Raw genomic sequence first — 11757 nt, 5'->3', positions numbered from 1 at the left:
CCCGAGGTGGAGGGGGTGAGGGACAGTTTGTTGGAGGAAAAAAAGATTCCTCTAACTTCCTATTCTTATTGTTCAGTGGCTCAGAGTGCCCAACTCTTTGCGACCCCATGGACTGCAGCCCCGCCAGGCTCCTCTGTCCAAGGGGATTCTCCAGGCAAGAATTCTGGAGTGGGTGGCCCTGCCCTCCTCCAGGGGATCTTCCCAAGCCAGGGACCACACCCGGGTCTCCTGCATTGCAGGCAGATTCTTCACTGTCTGAGCCAGCAGGGGTTAAGAATCTGCCTGCAAAGGCAAGGGATATGGGTTCAGTCTCTGGTCTGGGAGGATCCCACATGCTGTGGAATAGCCAACCCATGTGCCATAATGACGTAGCCTGTTCTCTATAACAAGAGAAGCCGGTGCAATGAGAAGCCCGCCCAGCACAACCAAGAAAACCCTCCTCTCTCCGCACTAGAGAAAACCCACACGCAGCAACAAAGACCCCGCAAGGCCAAGAAAAAACCCCCCAAATGCAACCCACAGAACACCCCGACTACTGCCTTAGTGCCAAAGCCCCATTCGGGGTTTTCAGTCGCAGGCTGTGACAGAATTATGAAGGGCTTCTGATTGTCAGGCACATGTAGACATCTGACCCACTGCTAACAGTCGATGGGGACCCTCTCCATTTCAGCAGGGTGTATCTGACCCACTGCTAACAATTGATGAGGACCCTCTCCATTTCAGTAGGGTGTCACCCTTGCAAGTGACGCTTCACATTTCGTCTAGACACAACTCGTAAAACGTTCAACCTGACGCAGAAAGCCCATCCGGTCCTTTTAAACGGATGGCTTTGAAGAATGTTCCCGATTTTGTATTCAACATATATATGTACATCTTTGCTGCAAGCCTCCTGGGACACATTGACCAAAGCGGGGAAATGACAGAACCTAATTGACTGGCAGGACAGGGTTTCATCTCACCGCCTGCTTTTTGGAAACTGGCCCCCTGGCCACGTGGATCGTCTCCTGTGTGAATGAACAGAAGGGCTTCCTCCCGAGCCCGAAGAAGGGCAGAGACGGGTCAGGCCAGGGCTATCCCCAAGGAGCAGCATGACGCCAAAGATGCCGGCACGTGCTAAGTGAAAGGTCAGCGGGACAGGGAAGATGGGCTCGGGTTCACGCCCGTTGATGAAGCATGATGCAAGCCAAAGTAGGCCTCTGAGCTTCTGAAGCAAAGGGCTCCATGAGTCCAAGCCACTCTGCGAATGGCATTTGGGGAAAGACAGGCAGAAGTGCACAGACATAGTTGATGACCAGTCACCTCCTACCCCTCTACATCTTGTTTCTTCAAAAAATGGCCAGATGCATATGCTGCTGAAGGACTGATGCTGAAGCTGAAACTCCAGTCCTTTGGCCACCTCATGCGAAGAGTTGACTCACTGGAAAAGGCCCTGATGCTGGGAGGGATTCGGGGCGGGAGGAGAAGGGGACGACAGAGGATGAGATGGCTGGATGGCATCACCGACTCGATCGGCATGAGTTTGAGTAAACTCCGGGAGTTGGTGATGGACAGGGAGGCCTGGCGTGCTGTGATTCATGGGGTCGCAAAGAGCCGGACACGACTGAGCGACTGAACTGAACTGAACATGCTGCGGTCAACTACAAATCGATCCTTGCTCCGGGCACTTGCAGGGATTCCCTGGTGACCCAGCGGTAAAGAATCTGCCTACAGTGCAGGAGACATAAGACATGTGAGTTTGATCCCTGGGTCGGGGAGATCCCCTGAAGGAGCAAATGGCAACCCACTGCAGTTATTCTTGCCTGGAGAATCCCGTGGACAGAAGAGCCCGCTGGGCTACTCTGCTGGTCTCTGCAGTTGGAAAGAGTCAGACACGACTGGGAGACTTAACAACAGTTCCTTCATCAAAGTCACATCTATACTGACCTCCCCCTCCACCCCTGCCTCTTAGGAGCAACTTCTCAGAGCTATCCGAGGTGCTGTTTCCTGGGCTATAGTCCTCATTTTGCCCCAAATAAAACTTAATTCACACCTCTCACCTTGTGCATTTCTTTTAAGTCAACACTGTTGATACTCTGCATAAAACAGATCACAAATGAAAACCCTCTGTATAGCACAGGGAATTCTACTGAGGGACCTGCGGTGACCTCAATGGGAAGGAAATCCAGAAAAGAGGGGATATATGTACAGGCACAGCTGATTGAATTTGCTGCATGGTAGAAACTAATGCAGCTTTGTAAAGCAACTCTTGCTGTTCCATCGCTCAGTCGTGTCTGACTCTTTGTGACCCCATGGACCGCAGCACGCCGGCCTCCCTGTCCATCACCAACTCCCGGAGTTTACTCAAACTCATGTCCATCGAGTCGGTGATGCCATCCGACCATCTCATCCTCTGTCATCCCCTTCTCCTCCCACCCCCAATTCCTCCCAGCATCAAGGTCTTTTCCAATGAGTCAGCTCTTTGCATCAGGGGGCCAAAGGACTGAAGTTTCAGCTTCAGTATCGGTCCTTCCAATCAATATTCAGGGTTGATTTCCTTTAGGATGGACTGGCTGGATCTCCTTGCAGTCCCAGGGACTCTCAAGAGTCTTCTCCAACGCCACAGTTCAAAAGCATCAATTCTTCGGCACTCAGCTTTCTTTATAGTCCAACTCTCACATCCATACACGACTACTAGAAAAACCGTAGCTTTGACTAGATGGAGCTTGGTCAGCAAATAAGGCAATAAAAAGTTTTAAAAAAGAAAAGAGAGCTCGCTGGGGCCGGGGGCTGTGGAAGGCTGAGGTTTGCAAAGAGAAAGCACTGCCAACCTCAACAGCCAGTGTGGAAGAGCAAACCTCCCTCCTTCGTGTTCACTCGGCGGACAGAGGTACACACAGCTCAAAGGGCTGTGCCTACTGAGAGGATAAAACGGACCTCCAGACAGCGGTGTGTGGGGTGTTCTTGAGGTGTTGATCACCTTGAGATGGAGACAGACTGCATGGCGCACCACGGCCCCATCTGCAGTGTACTTACTTGCACGTGGAGTTTGTCAGAAAAATCCCACCGCCCACTGTTTCCCTTCCCTACGAGCTCACACCCGTCTTTCAAGACTGGCTAAAGGTCTAGCCTTCCCTCTTAGCTCAGTTGGTAAAGAATCCGCCTGCAATGCTGGGGACCCTGGTTCGATTCCGGGGTAGGGCAGATCCCCTGGAGAAGTGAAAGGCCACCCACTCCAGTATTCTGGCCTGGAGAATTCCATGGACTGTATAGTGCGTGGGGTCGCAAAGAGTCAGACATGACTGAGTGATCTTCACTTTCACAGCCGTCCCAGGGAAAGTCTTTCATAGCATCCTCTCCCCCAGAAATGGCTCAGTAGTTGTGGGGCCTGGGCTTACTTGCCACGCAACATGTTGGCATGCTCCCGGAAAAGGGATTCAACTGTGTCTCTTGCACTGGCGGATTCTTTACCAGGAAGGCACCTGGGGAGTCGCTGATTTTGTTTCTTTATAAGACGTGTTGTTGTTTAGTCGCTATATTGTATCCAACCCTCGTGACCCCATGGACCTGTAGCCCACCAGGCTCCTCTGTCCATGGGATTCTCCAGGCGAGAATACTGGAGTGGGCTGCCACGCCCTCCTCCAGGGGATCTTCCCGACCCGGGGATGGAACTTGCGTCTCTTACGTCTCCTGCGTTGGTAGGTGGGTTCTTTACCGCTGAGCCAGTAGGGAAGTCTCTGATTTTGTTTCTTTATAAGACTGCCCGGGAGCGAAAATCAGAGGCATTTCGGGAGCACAGTTATGTCTGGCTAAGAACGCTTTGAAAGCTGAGCTCCGTGTGATAGTGAAGCTAGAAGGTAGCACTGCTTATCACAGAAACACCACAGAGAAGTGTGGCTTAGCAAATAAATAACATCTTGCGGAAAGTCTCCAAGGTGATCAGGATGCAGAAGAACGCTCCGGACCTCGTGTTATCAGCCTCAAAAAAACGAAGTTTCGAGGAACATGCACTTGAGGAGTTCAAATGAGGATATATATATATTTTTACATTAAAAATGTATTTATTTACGGGCCTTAGCTGGTGGTGCAGTGGCTAAGATTTCTCCTTCCAATGTACAGGGTATGGACCTGATCCCTGGATGAGGAGCTAAGATTCCATATGCCTCTTGGCCAAAACATAATAGAGAAGTAATATTGTAACAAATTTGATAAAGAATTTTTTTTAAATATTCCACATCAAAAAAAATTTTTTACATTTATTTATGTACTTATGTCAATACACATACAATGTATGTACAATGTATACTAGTAGGTAACATATATATTACATATATTGCTAGTATGCAATATATGTAATATATGTATTATATATGTAATATAATATATATGTTACATACACAAAATATATATAACACATACAATATATACAATTTATAGTATATAATGTATATCATAATATATCTATATGATGAAACATATAGTATAATTATATGAATTAAAATAATATGCTTGTGTATTATATAAAATATATTATATTTATATTATATAAAATATGACCTATTTTATATTATATTATATTACAATATATTACATATAAATAATATGTGGGTTAATATAACATGTGTTATATATTAAATATATATTGTTCAGTCACTCAGTTGTGTCCAACTCTTTGTGACCGCATGGACTGCAGCCCACCAGGCTCCTCTGTCCGTGGGATTCTCCAGGCAAGAATACTAGAGTGGGTTGCCATGCCCTCCTCCAGGGGATCTTCCCAACCCAGGCATCAAACCTGGGTCTCCTGCATTGGCAGAGAGATTCTTTACCATCTGAACCACCGGGGAAGTCCATCTATGAGATGATGTAGGAGCAGATATTCTTCAGAATATAAAATTTCACATATAGGTGTAAAGGGCTTCCCTGATAGCTCAGTTGGTAAAGAATCTGCCTGAAATCCATGAGACCCCAGTTCAATTCCGGGGTCGGGAAGATCCACTGGAGAAGGGAAAGGCTACCCACTCCGGGATTCTGGTCTGGAGAATTCCATGGACTGTATAGTTCGTGGGGTCACAAAGAGTCGGACACGACTGAGTGACTTTCACATACTTGTAATGCTATATCACTCTGTTTTAAATTACTGACATGTCTCAGGAAAATAATCAGGGAAGAATTTTAGCTTTGAGACACTAATATGACATAGAATATCAATTAACTTCCAAGATTCACAAGCACGCAGTGCAGTTGCATTTGTATATTCTATTATAATATGAAGCCACTGTATAGTGTGGGTTTCCAGCATTTAATATGATCCGTTTAAAACACCCATGCCCAGGCAAAAAATGGTCAGGTGGCCTAAACAGACGCTTCTCCAAGGAAGACCTACAGATGGCCAACAGGCACTTGAAAAGATGCTCAACATCACTAATTATTAGAGAAATGCAACCCGCAATGAAGGAACACCTCACACTGGCCAGAATGGCCCTCATCAAAAAGTCTACACCCAGTGAATGCTGGAGAGGGTGTGGAGAGAAGGGAACCGTCCTACAGCGTGGGTGGGAATGTGAATTGGAGCAGCCACGGTGGAGATCAATACGGAGGTTCCTTAAACATTTAAACGTCGAGTTACCATGTGACCCAGCAATCATTATTCACTGACGTTCCTTTGTTCCTACCTGAACAGGTTAGTAAAATAGTCAAGATTATGTCCATTGCAGATAGCTCATCTCTACCATCTTTTGTTACAAAAGAAAACACAAAAGGATAAATCATACCGCAAATAGAGGGCGTGTCATTAATACCAGGAGAACATGAATGATACAGTGTTGTCTTCGGATGGAAACAGCGTGCATGAGATTAGTTGTTGGCTCTTGAGTAGAGGGCAAGACACACGTACCTTTGAGCCACCCCAGATCGCGATCAGGGATTAGAGAGCACGGAGGATGGATAATTCCTAAATCCACTGCCAGCAGATCTCAGAAAACAGTCTCTGTTCACCTAGCACACATGCAGACTCAGATCCACACCCACTTCTTTCTCCTGAGTCCATCCCGACCTGGCATTAACCTCACTGGTCTCTGTGGAGGTATGAAGCATCACATCATACATGGTTTTCTTCACTCCAAAGCCCATGCATTTCTCTCTCTGCCCAGAATTAAAAAAAAAGAGGTTTGATGTACCGTCTAGATGTTCTTTAGATGGCGGCCCAGCTCCTGCAAGAACAGAAGTAGCGCGTCACGCATCACCATTGCCGTTTTCACGTGGGAAATTTCTTAAAATTCATGTTTGTTGCGATATAGTTGGTTTACAATGGTGCTTTAGTTTCTGCTATATGGCAAAATGAGCAAGATACACATACCCCCCTCTTCTTTGGATTTCCTTCCCATTCAGGTCACCATGGAGCCCGGAGTAGCCTTCCCTGTCTGTACAATTTGTTGTCATTAGTCATCTATTTGATACAGAATATCCGTAGCATATGCTATGATTCATCTCAGCCTACCCCCCACTTAGTCCCCCTGGTGTCCACGTTTGTTCTTTTCATAGGCGTCTGCATTTCCGCTTTGTGAATAAGACCGTCTGTACCAATGTGTTTCAGATTCCACCTGTATGTGTTACTATACGATATTTGTTTTTCTCTGTCCGACTTCACTCTCCATTACAGACTCTAGGTCCCTCCACGGCTCTGTATATATGTATTTAAAAAAAAATAATTTGGATAATAATGGTCTTTTTGTTAATCGTAGGATAACTGCTTTATAATGTTGCATTGGTCTCTGCTGAACAGGAACATGGATCAGCCACATGTACATATATGTCCCCTCCCTCTTGAGCCTGCCTTCCACCCCCACCATTCTATAAATGTATTTTTATGATAAGGCGTCATATCTTTGTTACTCTGTGCATGCTAAGTCCCTTCAGTCCTGTCCGACTCTTTGCGACCCCGTGGACTGTAGCCCGCCAGGTTCCTCTGTCCACGGGATTTCCCAGGCAGGAATACTGGAGTGGGTTGCCATTTCCTTCTCCAGGGGATCTTCCTGACCCAGAGATCCAACCCAGGTCTCCTGCATTGCAGGCGGATTCTTTACTGTCTAAGCCACAATGAGTCCAATACGAGCAATTTTTCTGTCACCATGAGCAGAATTTCTTGCCAATACACTGGGTTGGCCAAAAAGTCTGTTTGCGCTTTTATATAACCTGGAAAACCCCAACAAACGTTTTGGCCAACCCAATCCTTAGTTTTACAAATTTAACACTTAAAGTCATTATTCTGAATTTGGAGGAAAGGTAGGAACTAGATTAGAAAGTGTATGTAATTAATCATCCTTAGTGCAAAGTTGCCTTTAAATTATTTTGGAAAACATAAATATTATCTGATTTGACTCTGGCCATAGCTCACGAACTTGTCTGTCTTATTATTGGAAAAGACCCTGATGCTGGGAAAGACTGAAGGCAGGAGGAGACGGGGACGACAGAGGATGAGATGGTTGGATGGCATCACTGACTTGCTGGACATGAGTTTGAGCAAGCTTTGGGAGTTGGTGATGGACAGGGAAGCCTGGCTGCCGCAGTCTGTGGGGCTGCAAAGAGTCGGACACAACTGAGCGACTGAACTGAACTGATTGGCTGCGTTGGGGTCTTAGTTGCTGCATGGGGGCTCAGTGGTCCCATGATATGTGGGATCTTAGCCCCCTGATCAGGGATTGAACCTGTGTCCGTCCCCTGCCTTGGAGGGTGTTAACCACTGCACTCCCAGGGAAGTCTCTCTCCTTATGTTTTTTTTTTTTTTTCTCCTTATGTTTTAAAGGGAAAATCTGTTTGGTGTCAGTGTCATTTAATGTTTCAGGGAGCATAATCGAGGTCCTGAGTTTCGTGTGTGTGCAGACTTCCCAGCTGGCTCAGTAGTAAAGAATCCACCTGCCAATGCAGGAGACCGGAGTTTGATCCCTGGGTCAGGAAGATCCCCTGGAGAAGGGCGTGGCAGCCCACTCCAGTATCCTTGCCTGGAGAATCCCATGGACAGAGGAGCCTGGCGGGCTACAGTCCACGGGGTCACAAAGAATCAGACACAACCGAGCCCCTGAGCATGTATGCCGCTTCAGTCAACTGGTAAAGAGGTGCAGGGCAGGTAGACCAGAAGGACTTGAAGCCATGATGGTTAATTCTGTGTTTATGCAGTAATTTTTGGGGATGCATGGTAGGGACCAAAAAAGGAGGCATCAGGCTCCCGGAGCGTGGAGGTTGGCTCTGTGAATTGCCAGTCTCTGGGCGTGGAGGAGAATGTGAGAGCTGGCGATGGAAACGCTGCCGTGTTCTCATCAAGTAATAAATGAGCTGTCATCGTTAATAGACCCCGGCAAGGGTTGGTCTCTCAAGCAGAATCAGTAAGAAAAGCGCATGATGGCTTGTCTGGGACTAATGAAGCCGAGAGACTGAAGCTACTCCATCATTCCGTTTTCCTAGTACACCTGGCTTCTCTTGATTAAAAAGGCGTTTATTTAATGATCCATTGCCAACCGTTACCAGAAACAGAGAACGGGGCCGTTATTGAGGGAGAGAGAAATTGAAAGGCATTTGAGGAAGGAATCTTTCCTCGCTGTAATAAACCCCGAGAAAGCATTGATCTTTAAAGGAAAAATTGTTGGTTTTTGCAGTTGGTGCCGAGCTGTCGAGATCAGTTACGGAGAGAATTATTTAGCCGGATTGCCGGCACTCTGCGTTCACAAAGTCAAGACATTTCTATTTCTTTTATCAAGTAAATTCTTATACAAAGAGCACCTCCATGATTGGGATAATGCTGAAAGAAAATTCCATGTTATTAAAAAAAAAAAGGCGCTAGGATTACTATGAGAGAATCTATTACACAATTGGTACCTTATTCTAGAATATGACAGTGTGTCTGATGAAAATGCCTGCTTGCGGCTGTAAAAATTACCATGCTGTTTTCAACCAGCATTGCGGGGAGGAGACAGATTCTACACCCCGGACTAGTTCATAATATTCCAGGTTGTCGCTGGATGATTAAACAGTTCTATGAAAAATAAGCACGAAATGCCCTTGTGATAACACATACACTTAACTGAAAAACGTACAGAGAAGTTTGAAAATAGGAGAAAGCGGCAGAATTAGACATCTGGAATTAGGTTTGTTGTTGTTCAGTTGCTTAGTCGTGTCTGACTCTTTGCAACCCCAGGGACTGCAGCACACCAGGCCTCCCTGTCCATCACCAACTCCCAGAGCTTGCTCAAACTCAGGTCCATTGAGTCGGTGATGCCATCCAACCATCTCATCCTCTGTCATCCCCTTCTCCTCCTGCCTTCCATCTTTCCAGCGTCAGGGTCTTTTCTAATGAGTTGACTCTTTGCATCAGGTGGCCAAAGTATTGGGGCTTCAGCATCAGTCCTTCCAATGAATATTCAGGACTGAATTCCTTTAGGATTAATGGGTTTGACCTCCTTGCAGTCCCAGGGAATCTCAAGAGTCTTCTCCAACACCACAGTTCAAAAGCATCAATTCTTCCGTGCTCAGCCTTCTTTATAGCCCAACTCTCACATCCGTACATGACTACTGGGAAAACCATAGCTTTGACTAGATGGATCTTGGTCATCAAAGTAATGTTTCTGCTTTTTAATATCCTGTCTATGTTTATCATAGCTTTTCATCCAAGGAGCAAGTGTCTTTAATTTTCATGATTGCGATCACCATCTGCAGTGATTTTGGAGCCCGAGAAAATAAAGTCTGTCACTGTTTCAACTTTTCTGACTTCTATTTGCCTTGAAGTGATGGGGCCAGGATGTGACGTGAGAGTTGGACCATAAAGAAAGCTGAGGGCCAAGGAATTGATGCTTTTGAACTGTGGTGTTGGAGAAGACTCTTGAGAGTCCCTTGGACTGCAAGGAGATCCCACCAGGCCATCCTAAAGGAAATCAGTCCTGAATAATCATTGGAAGGACTGATGTTGAAGCTGAAGCTCCAATTCTTTGGCCACCTGATGCGAAGAACTGACTCATTGGAAAAGACCCTGCTGCTGGGAAAGACTGAAGGCGGGAGGAGAAGGGGATGACAGAGGATGAGATGGTTGGATGGCATCACTGACTGATGGACATGGGTCTGGGTGGACTCCGGGAGTTGGTGATGGAAAGGGAGGCCTGGCGTGCTGCAGTCCATGGGGTCGCAAAGAGTTTGACACGACTGAGCAACTGAACTGAACTGAACTGATGGGACCAGATGCCATGATCTTCATTTTTTTAATGCTGAGATTCCAAGCCAACTTTTTTACTCTCTTTCACCTTTATCAAGAGGCTCTTTAGTTCCTCTTCACTTTCTGCCATTAGAGTGCTATCATTTGCCTATCTGAGGAATTAGGTTACAAACTTAAAAATGTATTTTTGTCCAGGTATCTGTTGCTTCATTCTAAATATTCTTCCAAAGTGTTAGAGACCACACAAGCCTGCTACGATGTATGCAAACATCTGGCAACTGTGAGCTTTAAGTGTGCGTCACTGTATCAGGTCAACATAAGGAATATCTGTTTGCATTGTGTACACTTGTCTTTCTGGAAATTGGCTACATGGTTTTATTTAGCAGTGGTAATTCTTCTAGCATCTCTACTGGGACTGTTCATAATATGTATTTAAAACAAGCTAAGCATTGTCCTTGGTGAAAGAAGCCCATCACACAAGACACAGTGTGTTTAATTTTGTTTATGTGGAATGCCTTACTTACTTATGAGAACATATAGAGACAGAAAATAGGTTAGTGATTGCCGTCCTGGAGAGGGGGCATGGTGGGGGATGCTAATGGATAAAAGATGTCTTTTTAGGGTGAAGAAAATATTCTGGGATAGAGGGTGGTGATGTTTGCAGATCCTGAACATACCAAAAAACCACCAAACTGCAAACATTTTAAACAGTGCATTAAAAAAATTGTATTTTATTGAAATACAGTTAATTTACAATGTGTTAATTTCTGCTCTAAAGCAAATTGAATCGATTATACATATATATTAATACCTATATGTCTGCGGTTTTCAAATTCTTTTACGTGGTGGTTTATCACAGGATACTGGATCTAATTCCCTAGGCTCTTGATAGGACCTTGTTTATTCACCCTATATTTGATAGTTCGCGCCTGCTAACTCCAAACTCCTAGTCCATTCCTTCCCCAGTGTCCTTCCACTTGGCAACCACAAGTGTGTTCTCTGAGACCTGGTTTCTGTCATAGGTAAGTCCATTTGCATTATTTTTTGGATTATGCATGTAAGTGATGCCGTATGGCATTTATCTTCTGTCTTCATTTAGTGGGATAATCTCCAGGAACGTCCGGCAAATGGTATTACTTCATTCTTTTTTTATTCCATCGGGTTTCCCTGGTAGCTCAGCTGCTCAAGGATCTGCCTGCAATACAATACAGTAATTCCATTGTATATATGGACCACATCTTCTTTATCCATTCTACTGCTGATGGACACTTAAGTTGCTTTCATGTCTTACCTACTGTGAACAGGAAGACTGTCTTCCATAACATGTGAGTTGCATCTGAACAAAAGCTGATAGAAACATGAGGCATTTCTATCTAGCACCAAAGCGGAGACAACGTCTGCCTGTTCTGATGGCTCCGTCTCCAGGTGGAAGTGAACACCAGGGCTGCGTCCCTCAGCTGTGTCCAACTCTGTGTGACCCCGTGGACTGTCCCCCACCAGGCTCCTCTGTCCATGGGATTCTCCAGGCGAGAAATACTGCGGTGGGTTGCCACTTTCTTCGCCAGGGGATCTTCCCAACCCTGGGA

This window comes from Cervus elaphus, chromosome X, assembly GCF_910594005.1.
Source record: "Cervus elaphus chromosome X, mCerEla1.1, whole genome shotgun sequence".
NCBI classification, from domain to species: Eukaryota; Metazoa; Chordata; class Mammalia; order Artiodactyla; family Cervidae; genus Cervus; species Cervus elaphus.
Note: the sequence above shows the minus strand (reverse complement) of the source record.